This window comes from Harpia harpyja, chromosome 12, assembly GCF_026419915.1.
Source record: "Harpia harpyja isolate bHarHar1 chromosome 12, bHarHar1 primary haplotype, whole genome shotgun sequence".
Taxonomy (NCBI): domain Eukaryota; kingdom Metazoa; phylum Chordata; class Aves; order Accipitriformes; family Accipitridae; genus Harpia; species Harpia harpyja.
Window position 1 is genome coordinate 1,389,433 of NC_068951.1, and position 17,491 is coordinate 1,406,923.

At 37.8% G+C, this 17,491-nt stretch overlaps 1 protein-coding gene across 12 annotated transcripts in view; it reads left to right on the forward strand.

Moving 5' to 3' along the window:
* LYRM9 (LYR motif containing 9) overlaps positions 1-17,491 on the forward strand; it is a 54,922-nt gene that overhangs the window by 19,524 nt on the left and 17,907 nt on the right. For 2 of the 12 annotated variants that reach the window (XM_052802835.1, XM_052802836.1), the window contains exon 3: positions 6,139-6,204. The exons of the other annotated variants lie outside the window; for them this stretch is intronic. The gene's annotated coding sequence lies outside the window, so the exon portion shown is untranslated. The remainder of the gene's footprint in view (positions 1-6,138; positions 6,205-17,491) is intronic. 12 annotated transcript variants of the gene reach the window in all.

A 17,491-nucleotide genomic window follows, 5' to 3' on the forward strand; every position in this document is an offset into this window, starting at 1 on the left:
AATTTTGTTGGAAAGGAAAATATCTTTTTACTTTTAGATATCAGAGGTTAATTAATGGCTAATCAAACTTTTTCTAACCAACCATGTTAAGATTATGATGGTGTATCACTTTAGTTCCAATGGCAGACACATCACATATGGGTTGCCATTTTGATGGCTCTGAGTGGTAATCTGACCCATAAAAACTGAAGCATAATATGCAAACTGATTTTTTTCTGGCCTGCCCTATACTTGATGCCATCTGTGTTAGGATGGAAAAGAGCCTGCTCAAAATGTGGTCTGCCAATTTTAAGCAGAGTGGTAGTGTCAGTCACAGTTGGATTTTAAAGAATAGCCTCATGTGAATGAGAAGGAAGATTCTCCTGAGAACAGGAAGTTTCACTTGATATGTCTGTTAAATCCTGTGGCCTATGGAACATCCATCAGACCTTTCCATGAATTCTTCACATGGATTAAGTAAACTAAACTGACTTTCTAAAAATAAAGAAAAAACACTCAACTTTCAAATGTTGCTCTCCCTCCCACCACTGCCTTCTATTGCTGTCATCCATAATGGAATACAGTGCAGGAAGCTGACAGTATCTGATCCTGTCAAGTATTTGCAGTGTATCCATTCAGCAAAGCCAATCACAGTAAATTATTTTGTAAGTTTTGTAGATATGTATTTTTTTAATCTGTTGTATGAATCCTGTTGAAGTCACAGCATTCAGAGCCTTGGGCTACTATTTCTGAATTCCTATCTTTGACAATTAACAAAAATCTATGTTGTAGATGAAGGCGAGTACCTATCTGCTGCTGATGCACATCAGCTCAAAAATTAAGTTATTTAAGCACCTGATTTTCATTGTAGTCAATGAGATCTCAGTTCTCTTCTACTCAATTTGAGACAGCCTGTGCTCTGAAGTCAGAGATTCAATGACCCTGTCTTATGTGTAACGGCAAGTGTCTTGGTACTATTTATAATCCAAAGAAACACGTTAAATGATTTTTACTGGTCAGGAATATGGTCTGCAGAATCTGATTTTTTTGTTTTTTAATCTCTTTAAATTTATTACATTGTTTGAATGACCATTTGCTTTTGCAGTAAGGAAGCATGTAAAAGAAGGCACTCATCAATGAATTTCATGTTCGTGACACACTTGAACATCCCTCTCAGGTCCTTTTTTAAGCCTTTTATTTCCAGGCTAAATAAACACCAATTTCAGCAATGTCTCATCTATTCCCTTTAATTACTGCCGTTGAGAGAAAGTTTCTGCCGATGCAAATGTGCTATTTTGTCATGTCACATCAAATTGCATCAGCCTTATATTTAGGAACAAAAAGAGGGGGAGGCTGAGACAGGATGTGGCTACAAATGGAACCAAAGGGTTTTCTTAAATATAGGCTGAAAATAGACAATTGAGGCAGTGATGCTTTTTGAAGCAAAAATCCATGAAAGGGAAAATCAAGTCTGTGACGACTGAAATGAAAAGCAGGGCTGGGGGTGTGAGAAGAGGGAGTTCTAGATGGAGGCGTGGGCTGGTGTCAGGGAAAAGCTGATGAACTTCTCATTTATGTAAACACCCTTTGCATGGTCAGATTGGTGTGAAGTGGTTTTAGCGTATCTTAGACCACATACACGTCCTCTTGTTCCTTCTGTGCTGGCTAAAAAAGTTACTAGCCATGCTTCCCTCCAGCTTGTTGCAGCACATGCCACCTGCCCTTTCCTTTGTGATTATCTCCCCTTCAGGTCTCAAAGCTGAACTTGTTGATTGCTTCCCAGCTAGACTTATTTAGATTGAAAAAAATTTTAATGACTGGTCTTTGCTACCTTGGATGTCTCAGCTTAACCAAGTCACTTGCAGGAATTTTCCTAAATACTATACAGCTTTATTCTCATTGACTTATCTGTCACTATATGCTGCCTTGATGTAGGGGTTGTTCATTAGATTTTTTTCTTCTCAAAACATTATCAAATTCCCAAGCCGAAAATCAGTATGGTGCAAAATGGCTCAACTTTATTCAATTCTTTGTGCCTGTTTACATGATGGTTGAATTGCTAATGTTGGAAGTATTTCTTCTGGCGCCTGGGTCAACCTGCAGAATTCTAAGTGTGTTCTGTGTAAGCTCCATAAGCAAAAATCAAGTAGTTTGTTCTCTATTATTTTTGCATGCATTTTATAGGGTTGTACTGTACTAGATGAGATTTTGGGCTTTGGTTTTTTTTCTAGTGGGCTAACCAAACAAATAGTAGTAAAGTTAAAGGAAGAGCATACCTAATTAAGCAGGAAGAAGCTGAAGGAAAAAAACCGGGAGGAGGCATATAAAATTTGTGAATCACATCTAGCAAAATTTACTTAAACCACAGTGGAAATATATGAAAAAATAGTTATTTTTCAGATGCTTGGTATAGTGTATTAAATTCTAGTAACCTAGCAGGCCTTTAGAGTGTTACTATACAATACTTACATACTCAAAATATCTTTAAACATGAATTAACCCTTAAAAGGCTCTTGCATTGCAGGAGTGTTGTTGTCCATCTATAACAGACAGTTGCCTTGAACAGCTTAGTTACTCATATGTAACTTAAGAAACTCTGCTGCAATCATAAAACTCAAGCCCAGTCATTCAGGTTGACAGCAAACATAAGTTTTTGTGGTTCAACAGAAATTATTAGAAATGTGCTGATTTATACCAGCCAAGAATTTGGACTAGTGGCTTTAATGTTGTCTTCAGTGGCATTTGCCTGGAGTAACTGTGGTAGGAAAATGAAGTCCTCCAAATCAAGTTCCAATACAGATACAATACCAGTATTCCAGATTGTTAGGTTGGACATGAACTGAAATAGTTGCCATAAATGAATTTATTTCTTTTAACTACTTCCAGCAATAACTCTCAGCTCACTAAACTAAAACTAAATAGATGTGGTAAATAGGCAGGGACAAAAGTTGCAGTAGCTGTCCAAATAAATGTAGGAGACTTCAAACAATCCATCACACTAAATTTGCTTTAAAAGGTAGTGTCTGTTCACAAATAATATTTCTAAAAAATTGCTCTTGAGGAAAGTCAGTTTGGTTCTTCAGAAAATGTTAGCAGCTTCCCCATGGAAAACACTTTTGTGCCCTCTCAGAACTGGGCAGAAAATGATCTACTAAAATCAAATGCATAAATTATGCATGTAATACAGCTTGCTTTGAAATGATGAGTCTGAATCAGAGCCTGATGGCAATTAAACTGAGTTGTGAAAGATCAGCTGTGTTTGAGAATCATCAGAACTCTCAATGCGGATGTGATCTGTAGGCGTGCTAGCAGCACCTACTTATCAAATTAGAAAAATACTATTCATTTCTTACAGCTAAGCACTTGGATTCTCTCCTCAGAAGTAATTGGTGATGTTAGAGGTAATATTTTTATTCTTGTCACCAAGGATAATAAAAATGCAATAGAAGCTTAGAAACTTGTATATTTACAGCATTATGACAAATATAAGTCTAGTAGTATTTCAGACTGAGGCTAGACAGGCAAAGGCACCCAGCTCTTCATGGTTAGATATTACCAGTCCTCCAGGACTGTAAAATATTAAATATAGTGATGCTGTAATCCAGACTCTTAGTTTTTAAATTCTTTACAACAGGAAAATAACAACCCATGGTGCTAAATCCATATACACAATGAAGCTTGATGGAAACAAGGCAATGAAAGATTTACCTCGAGCTTTATACACAAAACTGCAGTGTGTGATAGTTTGTCCACTCAAGGTGCACAGGCCCACAAATGGGAAGAGAGGCATGCTACTGACAGCTTCTAGCCTGAGTAGTAAGAGGCTTGTGTCTTGGACTTGGTTGCAATATCTGGTATTCTGTCTCTTGTGATTTTTGTTTGGTAAATGCATCCCTTGTCTGTGGCATCTGACTAGACTATAAGTGGAAGTGTAACAGTCTAGGTGCGCTTCCTCCAGGAGTGGAGAGAGGAGGCGAGAGTCCTGTAGAAATTCTGGTGGTACTTAAAGCATTAATGTACATAGAATTTCTTATTTTTCAATTGCAGTTTAATCAATTCCCAAGACTTAAGACAATCACATCTGATTTTTTTCCTCCGATGACTTTTTTAGTACATGAGAATTAAAAAATGCCTCAGTAAAATACTTTTTTTTCATAGCAAAGAATGCATTTCTGTTAGATTTTTCCAAAGCAAACCACAGACATGTTAAATGGGGAAGGAGAAAGATAGATGTTTGTTTTGTAGTTGGGGTTTGTTTGTTTTGAACTGAATAAGTCTGAAAATACTAGATATAAACTGCAGATCAAATGAAAAGACTCCATAAGCATTCTCCAGATTGTTCATCAAAAAACCACCCAACTGACAACACTACAACAAGAAAATGTTTTTAATTAATGTCTTCAGTTAAAGGAAAAGCATTGTGGGTCTTTTAAATATATTATTAAATCTGTATTGTTTAGATAATAGGATGGGGAAAGACACTTGTGCTGAGTGCTGTGTCAAATTTGTCAGGGCATGTTTTAATTCTAGTTCACTTGCTGGATTTCACAGCTATTTGTCTGGGTATTGGGGTAATTTGGAGGGTTGAGTGAAGCCAGATGACTGTAATGAACTCATTTGGTGTCTTCGACTCATTCTGGCAAAAAAAGATGCTATTTATGGGGTATTTTGTATTGTTAAGACTTCTGTTCCTCCTGTCTCTCAAACTTTCTCTGGGCCACTGTCTTTGCACAATCACCAATAATTACATCAAATTAATTCAGCATAATTGAGTTAATTATTAGCACTGGAGGTTAACAACATGACTTCAATTGAACCAAAGCTTTTATCCCCCTTTTCCTGAGGTTTCACAAAATGTAAACAAATCTGAATCATGGATGAAACCTAAGGCAGCTCCATTTCCATCAAGTGCTTTTGCCAGTCAGAAGAACTATCCTGCCACATTCATTCGCTCAGACAGGTGTTGATAAATGTGCTGTCTGCTGCAAAGGGAAAAGAATAGTGTGGCATTCAGTATCAACATCCAAATACTTTAGAAAAAAGGAAATATTTTAATTACTCCAGAGCCATTCAGTCAAAACCAGAAAGATAGAATAACCATTAATAAAGATTCAGATATATAGAGGATATTGAACCTGGTTTAGCTGACATACATCAAAAAGAATTAAAACGTAGGTTCCAAAGATTCAGAGGATAGTTTTTTGATTTAGGGATGCTATTGTGAATCACTATGTAAGACACAATCAATAGCATGATTCCTTGTATAAGGTGGTATTTTGAGAATCAGAAGATATGTTTTCTATTCTCAGCTCTGCTGTTGACTCATTGTGTGACATTGCACAAGCCACTTAATTTTCTGGAGCACAGTTTCTTTTCTCAGATATTCTCCCTCTTAGAGATCCAAGAGGCTAGGGTTGTCTCTTTCTGCTTGTGCATCCATGGTCTAGGCATAGTGCAATGGGATATTTGAATCACTGGTGTCTTGATGTATTGCAATGGATCTCTGCACTGGGATGCTAAGAACTCTGCCTTTGCCAAGGGTAAAAGCAAGCTTTTACCTTTAGTGCCAAGGGATAAAATTGAGATCCAACTCCTGCTTTCTGTAAAGTGCAGCATGTTTGTTTTAATCTATTGTAGCAAGAGTTCTGAGCTGGACACTCAGATCAAGAGTTTTGGTTTTAACTTAATTCTATAGACAATAAAACATAAATTTTTTTTCCCCTAACTTCATCTCAGCCAGAGCTATAAATTAGTTACTTGATATAGTTGGTGTGTTGGTGTAATCAATTAAAAGCAAGCTCTATATCTCTGAAAGCAAATGTCCTGCAGAGTTCTATAGAGTGTTTTTCTTGTATACCATTCTGGGTCAATGACAAAAATATCGAAAAGGGGGGGGGAAGTGAAGTTTTGAAGAAATCATGTCCCAGTTGTAAGATTTTTTTTTTTTTTTTTTTTTTTTTTTTACCTGGCCAACAGGATATCTGGGATCTATTTTTGGTTCTGCTATTGATGTGTTATGTGAAGATTAAGAATATTATTTAATTTCTTTCTTTATGTCTTTTTGGGGGAAAGTAGGGCTAAAGATACTTGGTTTGCATTTATACTTGAGTTCTGTATATGGTAAGGGTTATTTAACAATGGATGAATTTTCTGGGACAGACTGCAGAAGATGGATAAAACTGTCTTGCTTGAAAACTGCTTACAAGATTCTGGGACAAAGTAAAAGTGAGTCTGCTGCTGACATGCTGATCCTAGGTTCAGATGGTATCAGGTTGGAAAGAAATAAGATTACCTTTTGTTTTGAAAAGGTGCAATACAATATTACTAATATAATGTATAACACTATAATACAGTGTTACTAATCATGAGATGGCTATCTATTCTAAGCAATAGACAACCATGGCTTTAAATTGTAGATACCTCCGCAGTTATCAAATTTGTAAGAATTTTTTCGAAAATATTTGGGTTTTCATCTTACTACTTTAACTGATGTTAATTTAAATCTAGGCGATGATGGGGGAAGAAGAGGGAAGGTGTATTACTAACATGGAAATTCTCAATATATACTTTCTATTCTCATCTAAATCATGTCCATGACTTTGCCATGAAAACAGATGACAAACAGCCTTCTTCCACACAGGGTGTGCAGGGGTGTGCAGATGCAGATGCCCTTTTAGCACCGCAGGGAGAATTAGGCTCCCAGGAGGTCAAATCCTGTACTATAAATGACTGCAGGTTTGTTAAAGTCAGTGGAGCTGTGCTAGCCTGTTGATATTGTTAGAAGTCTGATCTATTGGTAGACTTTCAAAGACTATTTAGAATTTATGAAACTGTCCTCTTCTAGTGTACAGTTTCTGTTTTCCTTTTGGAAGCCTGTATTAAATCAGGATAAGAGAGAAACAATAAGGACTGAGCTAATGTAGGCAACAACACATTTAGTCCTGTGCTCAAGCAATGTGTAGGCCTGCAATTTAAATATATTACACTAGGTAACATCTACCATCACTGTCAGCCGTAGTTTTAATTACTTCCCTCTTTTAATTGGGTCAAATTATGAAGCACTGGAATCAATTGTTAAGTAGCTCTTTCTGGAGCCAGGTACCGATTTCCTGGATGATGGAGTTCCTTCAACATTTTTCTTTTCATCTCAAAAGAATATCTTACAACTTTCTAAAATAACAGTATCTTATTTGTAGAGGAGAATTGTCCCTGAAGGAATGGGGGCACGGGGTGTGTATAGCTTTTTCACCATCCAAAGCATGGAGAATGTAGAAGTCTCATACCGCAGCTGGCTTTGGGAGGAGCTCTCTCTTGTGGCATCCCACTGCAGCCAGCAAAGGTTTTTAAGGAATAAGGGTCCTTTCTCAAAAACCAGTTGCTGAACTGGGAAGTCTTTCTTTGCGATAAGTGTGTTGCTAGCCAGACTTATCCTTTGTTTTTCTTATGAAACAGATTCTCTTTAGAGCTAGGCCAGGCCAGGCCATGGAGAGTGACAGTAAAGTTTTTGGGAAAACTTGAGATATGGCTTTAAGACCTCAGAAATGTTCCTAAGATATGGCAGGCATCTGCCCACATGATTAGCTGTTGGTATGGTAACAATCCCTGATTAGTGAACTGTACAAGTTAAAATCCCCCTTAAGAGGCTAAAGACTCCTAGACTTAAATGTTCTGTAATACTGCTGCTTATAAACATTTCTCCCATGAACGGACATGTATTTTGCTCAAGATGTGGTGGGCCAAATTCATAATTCCACCACAGACAGGGTTTATGCCAGGGAAGGTTTTGGCTCAGATTATTACTTGGATTGAGAGCAAAGGATTGGAAGATGCTAAATTTCAGTAGGTGTGGATTTGAAATAATGAGACAGCAAGTTGTTCTTGATGCTGCTGTAAAGGATAATGTAAACTGGGAAGGACGATTACAGGATGAACTGTAGATACCAGGGCATTGGACAAGTACCATCGTCATTAGTCTAGGGATTATGTGTGTATAGTTAGGACTGGAAAGGATGTGCTGTGGTAGATAGGTAAAATGAGAGGTCATACTCGAAAGCTCTGTTATACTGCAGGTTTTAGTCCCTTGTAGGCTGGATATGATGTTTCCACTAAAGGAATGTTAAGAGGTATACCTTAGGCATTCTTGGTTTAAAAAAAAAAAAAAACACAACACTTTTTTATTAATCTTTAGTCAGTAGTGTAGGTCACTGTGACTTTTGCTTTTTTTAAAATTCTGACTCTACCTTCCCATGACTGTCCTTCTATTGAATTTTTGTACTTTTACTTTCCTAAGTAGAGCCTTTTCTGCACTAAGTGATAGCTGCTTGTTTGAATTATGTGCTCTTATCTTTTTGCCTTATTTAAAAAAAAGGTAAAGTTGGATTGCATGAGCAAAATGACCTTATCTTAAAGCATAAAGGTAAAATAAACTTTAGCCAGTTTCAGTCCTTCCTGAATCAAGTTAGGAACCGTGACAAAACCTTATGTAAGACTTAGTACTCTTCCCATGCTTATGTGACCCATAGTTCATAGAATTAATGTTTTTATTAATCAAAGACAGCATGTTTGCGCCCTTCAAAAGAACTTTTATGCTTTATGCTGCCAACTGGGTATCCGTCATTTAACGAAATTTTCTGGTAGCTTGTATTGTGCCCAGTTGGAAGTTTTTCAAAAATTTGAAGATTCAAAAGGTATTAGAAGGTGATATAAGCCCAGCCAGAGAGTTGTTATACTAATTATCATAAAGTAGTAGGGAGAACCATGATTGCTAAACTGGAACTAAGCACTGGAACATTTCAAAATACAATATTTACAAGAAAGGAAGGAATGAACAGGCAGTTTTGTTTTAAATTGATGGCACCAAGTTATAACTCAATTCATATTCAGGCATGATCTCAAAGCTAAATAACTTATAGGTTTGGCCACTGAGAACAAAATTCATGTTGACAGCAGTTGAACTGAGCAGTTTACAGCTGGGAAGATAAAGTTCTTTTGAGACTGTGCCTTTCAGAATTTCCTGTAAGCCAGGATAAGTCACTGTCAGGAGAAGAGTAAGTAGAGAAGTTTGAACTGCACCTAATCCAGGGAGATTCCTATCCTCCCATTGCTGCCTGAACTTGACATTTAGTGAGCATGCTCCAAAGAATATTATTCTAATTAGTCTGAGCATACTTATTAATTATCCAGAACAGGGTAGTCTGGCCTCAGTGTGGGCAGCATGTTTCCTCACTGGTGTTAGGTTGCAAAAGTCCCAATGTTTTATTTGCTGTGTTTGATGTATTGCATGTCTCTGCTTCATGATACGAAACAAGAGTGTAAGGTAAAACATTTGCCCTGTGGCTTTGGTTAATTTATATAAGTGGTCTTCATCATGACAAGAATTTTTATGGCCAAACCCTAGAGCTTTTGTGCCTTTTTATAATCCTGTTGACTTATGTCTGTATTCAGTTTTCCTTTACCAGACACATCTTTTAAGCTTTTACTCAGACCCTAAAAAAAACACATTATAGGTCTGACTTCCAGTTGCCTTAAAGTTGCTTTACACCATATCAGCAGTAAAGGGATCATAAAGTTAGTGCAAATACAAAATATACTCTACATTTGATCTGTAAGAAAACTCTGCTTCTTGGAACCTGAAAATATGGATCTTGTATTGCTGAGCATGCTAGGCTACTAGGTGTGGTCAGATCTCTTTGTTCAGCACCTTCCTATATTTTCACAGTTTGAGACCAGAAGGACAACTAGATTTTACAGATTGACTCTGTGTAGTGTGGTATTAAAACTTGATCCAGGAAAGTCTGCATTAAGTCAGACGACTTGTGTTGGGCTAGCACATCTGTGCCTTACAGGTCCTCAGCTGCATGCTGATTGCCAGGACTGTTCAACTGTGTGAAGCTCTTTCTGTCCTTTACAATGGATTTTCAGTAGCAGGTTGAGGGCTGGATGAATTGCTATGATAGTGGCAGCCCATATCTTTTTTTTTTTTTTTTTAAATGTGGATATACAAAATAAAATGGAGCTCTTCCACTTTCAGAGGTAAAGTTACTTTTTTCCTTTTATTCATAGTTTCCTTGTTTATACATTTAGGGATTGCTCTATCAATTTTTTTGTTTTTGCACAGCAGCTCACTGGGAGCTGATGTTCAGTTGCTTGTTCAGCATGACTATCTAGTTCTTTTTTCAGAACTATTCCTTCTAGGTTATGGTTCCCTATTGTGTAGGTATAACCTGCACTCTGAGTTGTTTGTATAATGTTCAGGTATATTAAAGTACAACTTTGGACACAGCTTATCCAGGAATTTACCACATTATCTCTGATTGCCCTGTTGTCATTATGTACAGCTCTAGTAATCTTTGTCACCATCATGCTTTACAATTATAATTTTATATTTGCAGGGAGATACCTGCTGATAGTGTTGAATAGCATTAGGCCTAATACTGATGCTATAGAACTGCATAAAGGATGTCCAACCAATGGTGATTCCTCGTCAATAAACAGATCCTTGAGATCTGTCATTTAGCCAGTTCTTAACCCCCCCCATATGCTCTACTAATATTGTTTAAAGCTAACTTCACACTGCAGGGCTGTGCCCCCAAAATGTGCTGCTGTTGCACTGTCATTTGAGACTGCTTCTCTGCCTCATGCATCAAGCAAAGCATAAAGCAGAGAAAAACAGAAATAGAAGTGAACAGAACAAGACTGGCTGTCATCATTCATGCAATAGGACTTTACAGATCATATTTAGAAAGGACAAAATCCACAATAAAGACAGGCCACAGCTCGTCAGAAGTGATCACATCAAAACAGCAGATCTTAATAAAAGCTCAGCATGTTGGAGAGATGTGTTTATTAGAAAGTGACTTCAGCATTGTACATGCTCACCCATAGACAAGAAGGGGTATATCTACAGGGCAGGCCATTGCCCAGGGCTGCAAAATATTCAGTAGCTCTGAGTGAATGTGACTTGGTAGGGACGGACATTTGCTGGTTTGCCTAGGGCAGAAGAACCCATAGTGCTGGCCTTGAACACAGGGCACTAGTCACTCTCCTGTGACCTACTAGGGAATAAAGAAAATACATTACAGTGTAATAACGAGAGAAGGCAGTTTGCTGAAACCGGTAAGATCTGCCACTCTGCTGCAATAAGTTGTAAGTGTATTTAAGAAGTTAGAGCCTGGGGTCATAAGCCTTTCCTATATTTACCAGCTGGGAACCTGTGAAACCTGGAAGGGAGGACTGATGTAGCTAAATACTAAGACAAAAGAGTAAGAATCCTTCTGAGCAGCAGCAGTCCACTTGGGTGTCTTCCTGGACTGATGTCAAAACATGAACCAAGATGTTTAGTGGTTAAAGAGGTTTCAAGAAGCTTCCAATTTCATTCTTATTTTGGCAGTTTGATTATTACTTTCCTCTGCAGAAAATTTTACCGTATCATTTTGCACAAATACCACTTTTGGAATCTCTATTCATGCTAATAAAAGCAGGTCCAGTGAAGGCATAATGAGTCAGGTTACGGAACTTGGCCATGAATTTTTAATAGTAAGTTCACTAGTGATTTTTTTTTTCTTGCAGAGTCTGTTATTGCAGACTTCAAGGAGGACAAATAATTTTGGCACTTAAGATAACTGTAAAAGATGTTCCAGGTTGAACACCAAATTCCCACGATACCTAAAATAACACATAGATTTGAAAAAACACTCCATTTCTCTGCTGTTTTATGAGTACTTATACTGCTGGGAATATTCCGAAGCATCCTCCTAATTAAAACTAAGCTAATGCTACAATTGCATTTGTATTTCTTTGATTAATTTTTTTTTTTTACACGGTTTGTTTGCTTAATCCTAACTTGTAAAATTCACTCTGTACTTCTCAGCAATTTTTATGATTCAATTCAAACACAGCCTGCTAACACCCAGGGAGATTGTATGGGGTTTGGGTTGCTGGTTTTTTGAGGAATTTATTCTTGAACATGCAGTGTGAGCAACTCGTGTAACAGACAATCTGGAGCAAGACCCTGGAGCCAGCTGCAAACTGGTACCAGCTTTTGGATCCCACAGGTACCTTCAGTAACACGGAGCAAACAGTAAAAAATAGTGTCAAATGGTTCTAGCTCTCCATTTCTGGTTTCTTTTCCCTCCAACGTCTATTTTGTGTGCTGGGCTTTGTGTGGGATGGCAATGGTCAATGGCAATGCATTTCCCAGCAGAGAACCCAATTGTGAAGGTAAGTTTCTCATGGAAGATGGTTCAGTGGTCAGAATGCTGAGGCAGTCTGTGGGAACCCAGCTCCATTCTGCTGAATAATACTTAGTGGTTGGTATCCAACACCTTAGGATCTTTGTTGCCCTGTGGAAATGAGTATGTGTCTCACCTGACTACAGTGAGCTGGCGAGGCAGCGTTTCAGGCTAGCTTTATATCAGTTACGTGGCCAAATTAAGTGAGTGAAATGCAGGCCTGTCTTGGTTACTCTTTGCTGAAAATGGACATAATGCTACTGTGCTACTTTACTAGGATTCTGTAAAATCAATACTTTAAAGATCATGAGGTTTGAGTAGGATAGGGAATCATAAATTGCCGAGTTAGACTTCTAAAGATGTAATACTTTGAAGTAATAAGAAAACACATTTCCAGCCTGTGTATTGGGGGGAAGAGAGGGAAGGAGGAGCCAACCTGTAAACAGCAACAGCTCAGGTAACTCTTGCAGTCCTTTAATTAACCCTTCCAGTCTCTGAAGCCCAGCTTTGGTGGCTGTTTAACTAGTCTGGAGGGATTCACGTTCTAACTGTTGAACCATAGGGATTTGCTTGAAAACCAGTCACAACAGCAGGAAAAAAAACGCATCTGAGAGCAGTGTCATATCAGTATCATCATGGGTTCAGCTATACACTGGGTCAATTGACAAGCTTGCTAATGCAGAGTGCAAGATTAATTGGCTTTGGTCAGCCTTTGCTTCGCTATCTGAATATCATTATCAGGAATGTAAATGATTATGCAATGCAGAGAAATGCCACAATAGTCTCAGTGTCTCCTTTTATACTTGTCTCTTCTTAAACAGGGCTTTATCTAAATGCAAATGTGATTTCAGCCTTCTGATTAGGACATTATACAGTCATCCATTCCAGAAAAGCACAATTAGTGGATTATTTTATTTCTGACTCAACAGTTCTTGGTTTAGATAGTTTGTTTGTTGTGCTATGCATGGTATTTAAGTTATCAGGAGGAGATATACATTATTAGTCAGGATTATAGCCAGATTTTGTGAGGTCGAGAGTTTTTTCTTGGCAGATAAAAATGGCAACATTTGTGGGATTTGAGGGGGGATGTTTTTAGAACAAAAGGCAATAGTGCAGATTCTTACTATGCTTCATTGTCCTCCTTGTGCCAACTAAGGGGCAAGCTACAGTAGTAACTATGCAAATTCTCCAATGTCATGGGGTGTACAAGTGCAGAGTTTAGCCTTACCTGCTTTCAGGATCTATTCACTGTTGAGTTGTACTCATGCAGTGCCTCAGTATCTTACAACTTAATAGTGGATCAGATCATAAGATTATTTCTTATTGAACAGCCATTTTACCAAAATAACCATCAAGTTTTCTGTGTGCTGCGGTAGATTTCCGGTGAAGGTACATGCTTAGAAAAATACAGTTCTTTGGTGATAAACTTCCCTGAGAAGCTTACCCATGTCACAAAATTTGTAGCGTTTTTGCAGTTATGAATCTGTCAGAACTCGGGATATTTTTTTCTTTCCGTATGGGAGCCTCATACAGCATATGTTTGGTAACTAGACCTGAATTTTTCCCAAACTCATCAGTGTAAATGTATTTGTCGCACAATTCGGATTCAACAGCTCATCATTTTCCTACGAAAAATTACTGCAGTGAAATTCCTAATTATCTATACTGAAACAACATTTTGAATTCCATTGATCAGTTTAATCTTTCTATAGTCATATGTTTACGTGACTCTGGTTTCTTGCTCTTTCCCATAGCTTATTTTCTTTATGCTGAAGCAAGCTGTCCTATACATTCCCAACACATGAGGGATCTTTGCTTTTGTGACAGGAAATCTATTGCACAACTTAGGTTTAATTAGAGCACAATGACATATGATGAGTTTACACATCAAAGCCTAGAAACAACTCAACAAATTGGCTTTAGTCCCAGAGTGTATTTTGGGATCTGTATTGAATTGGGATGTTTCACTGTATTTAGTGGGAATATGTGAAATACAGGGTCAGGTTCTTAGGGTCAGTAGAACTATACCAATTGTTACCAGCTAAGGATCTAGCCCGAAAAACCTGTGTGTAAAGTTAAATTTAGGTTCAGATCAACTTGAATTGAACTGCAATTCTAGATTTCTGTACTGGATGATAAAAAAAACATATTCCCATTAGTTCTGTGTGAGTAACAAGTTGAATCTTATGCCCAGTTCTAATTTGCACCAAGTTCAGAGTCTTGAGTATAGACCCAGGACATATTTTAATCTGCCACATAGTGGAGTGAGGCGTTAGCTTACATCTAGGTGCACAGATGGTCTTATATTCTGCTCACTTGTAGCACTACTTATGTGTTGGTAAGTCACAGTCAGTGATAACAATGCCCTATCACTTATGTAAATGAAGCTCTTAATCTCATATCTTTAACATGTATGTGGGCTTATCATTTCAAGAAGTAGGACTTATTACTCTAGCGATTTTTTTCCTTCCATAAATGCTTTTCACTAAATAAGGGAATTTTGATGTTTCACGAATATGTTATTTCAGGAAAGCTTAATTTGAGATACAGTATCCAGATCCCAACTTTGTCTACAGTCAGGGTTATGGAATGGGTTCATTTTTGTCTTATTGTTATTAATCTACATTTGTGCATCTACATGAAAGATAAAAAAAACCCCTCTCCTGTATGGAGAATGCAAAAATGGCAAAAGCAATTTAAGCTGGGATTTTTGCAAAGTTCCTCTCTTATTTTCCAATATCCACTTCTCCTCCTGCGGTTATTGGACTGCTTTAGTGTTTTGAGACACTGTACTCTCAGACTAGACTACTTTAAGAACAAAAGTGCCATGTATTCAAAGTGTGGCATTTAGTTTAACTGTACAGTAATGATGAATGCCCAGCCTTTGCATTAGTCCAGTGAGGCAGCATGTCTCAAGCATTCACCTTCAAGGCACAGTTGTTTCCCTGTAGATCATTTCCATAACATGTGGAAGGCCTTCCTCCTTGGCTGACCATGTTAGCATTGCTCCCCATGTCAAGTCATGGGCTGTGGGGCACAGCAAAGAAGTCAGATGGCTTCAGGTATTTTTATGTGAATTGCCCAGCTCAACATGTAGCCCTTTGGGTTCTAAACAAAAAAATAGCTGTATTAAAGCTTGAATTTCATAGTTGGGGAATAGGTACAACTGCCACTGAAGGAAGGAGAAAAGGAAAACACTGGTTGGAATGAAAGATAGCCCATGTGAAGCAGGTCCAGTCAGTCAATTTCTGTGCCTCCTTCCCTATTGATGAGAGCAGTCTACAGTCACAGTGGTGTTCTCGTGTCTGTATCAGACCCTGGGAGACACTCAGGGTATGGTAATAGATTCAAATACATAAAAAGGCTAGATAATCTAAATACTAATCCTTAAGCTTGGATGCTTTTTTTAACAGACTCTAGAAGGCGCTTTAGTCTTTAGAAAAGTGACTTGATTAATCAGGCTTTAAATGACTGACAGATAAAGCACCTTGACAATCAGTGGGCCATTAACATGGCATATTTTTTTGATTTCTGGTGTGCCTTGTAGCTGTTTTCCAGTTTTCATTTTCCTTCTTTTCATAATTGTATCTGTTGAGGCAGTTCTTGTTCAAATGTATTGGTAAAACAGAGAAATACAGATACACAGAGGACCTCCAAACTTTATGGAAGAGGTCTTGCTTCCCCCATGTAATTTCATGTGGTATAAAATTCAAGGCTACCAAAGAAAGACAACATGTATGTTACTGTATTCTTTAACTTCTTTTTATGAAAGAAAAGTAAATCTAGATATTGATCAAAAAATAAAATCCTCACATCCTACTTCCTCTGAAAAAGACAAATATTGACATCTCTTTTATAAGTTGAATATTGTTGTGACAGAATCCCTTGAACTGTCAGTATGTCTCAGGAATATTACTCAGTCTACATATATTGTTCTCAGTTTTGTCACCTGCAGGACTAAATGCCAGGAGAAAACCGAAGGAAGGGATTTAGCATGATGTTTCTATAGTAGATGTTTCTATAGTAAATGTTTCTTACAACATATGGTGTAAATTGGCAACCCCAAAATATTTTAATTAAAAAGGTAATACCAGTTGAACGCTGAAAGTTCATTTTAAACAGTAGGGGAGAAAGAGCCAGGTATCAGGTGAAACTAAATATTCTAAGCAGGAGAGCAAAAGCAAAGGTATTTGCATAACAAAACAAGATGATTTGCAAAGTTTCATTTGTGTTCTCACTGACATGCAGTATGGGTATACAGAGATATCACTGAACTCAGTGCTAGGAAGAAACTGTAGGAGGGTACCAGAATCTATTTTGAGAGTCCATTTGTATTAGAAGGATTCCTAAGAAAACAACTTTAGAAAAGAAGTCAAAGAAGAAAGTTAGTGCTGAGAATATCAAGGGTGGAGTGAAAGGTGAATGCTGGAAATACACCCTCAGCACTCTCTGCTGGAAGAGAAGCCCTAGGATTGACCCCATGTTGCAGTTGGAAAAATAACATGCATTTACCTGCTTGAGGTACTTGTTGAGGCCTTCAACACTTGGAAAGTAAGTCAGATGGTGTGTTATACCATGAGGTGTCCAGTATACCAAAACAAAACTGAGAGCCACTCTGAAACAAACTCTTTTATTATATTTGATGTTATTTGATATTATATTATTGCCCCATCATTGGAAGTGTTCAAAGCTCTATCAGGTCAGATGGGGCTTTGAGCAACCTGATCTACTGAAAGATGTCCCTGCCCTTGGCAAGGGGATTGGACTAGATGACCTTTAAAGGTCCCTTCCAACCCAAACCATTCTATGATTATATTTCTATTTTCAAAATAGGACACATACTTGGAATCATCCTACCTAATTTAGGCTTGTAACTGCAGGATCTATAATTCTTGTTTTGCTACTCCTTCTCTGCTCAGTGGAGAGAACGGCAGGGAGTAATTCAGTCTGTGTATTATTTGAGTCATATTTTGGAGTTGCTTATCTTTCTACTGGTTGGAGGGGGGATGCAGGGATCTCTCTACTCACTATCGAGTATATAATCACCTCCTGTACTCAAATGCCAAAGTGAAATGAATCCAACCCAAAGAAATGCATGGAGCTGATGCCCAGCATAAGTTTCATTGCAAAGAGAAAATGATATTTTAAAGAAAAAAGATTGGAAGAAAACAAGAGATAAACATTTTGAAGCCTGGGGGTACACTGATCTGTATTTTAAGCTGAACTTTTTAGGTAAAGCCTTAATTAGCACATCTTGTGTGCTTGGAAAGTGAGCTAGCAAT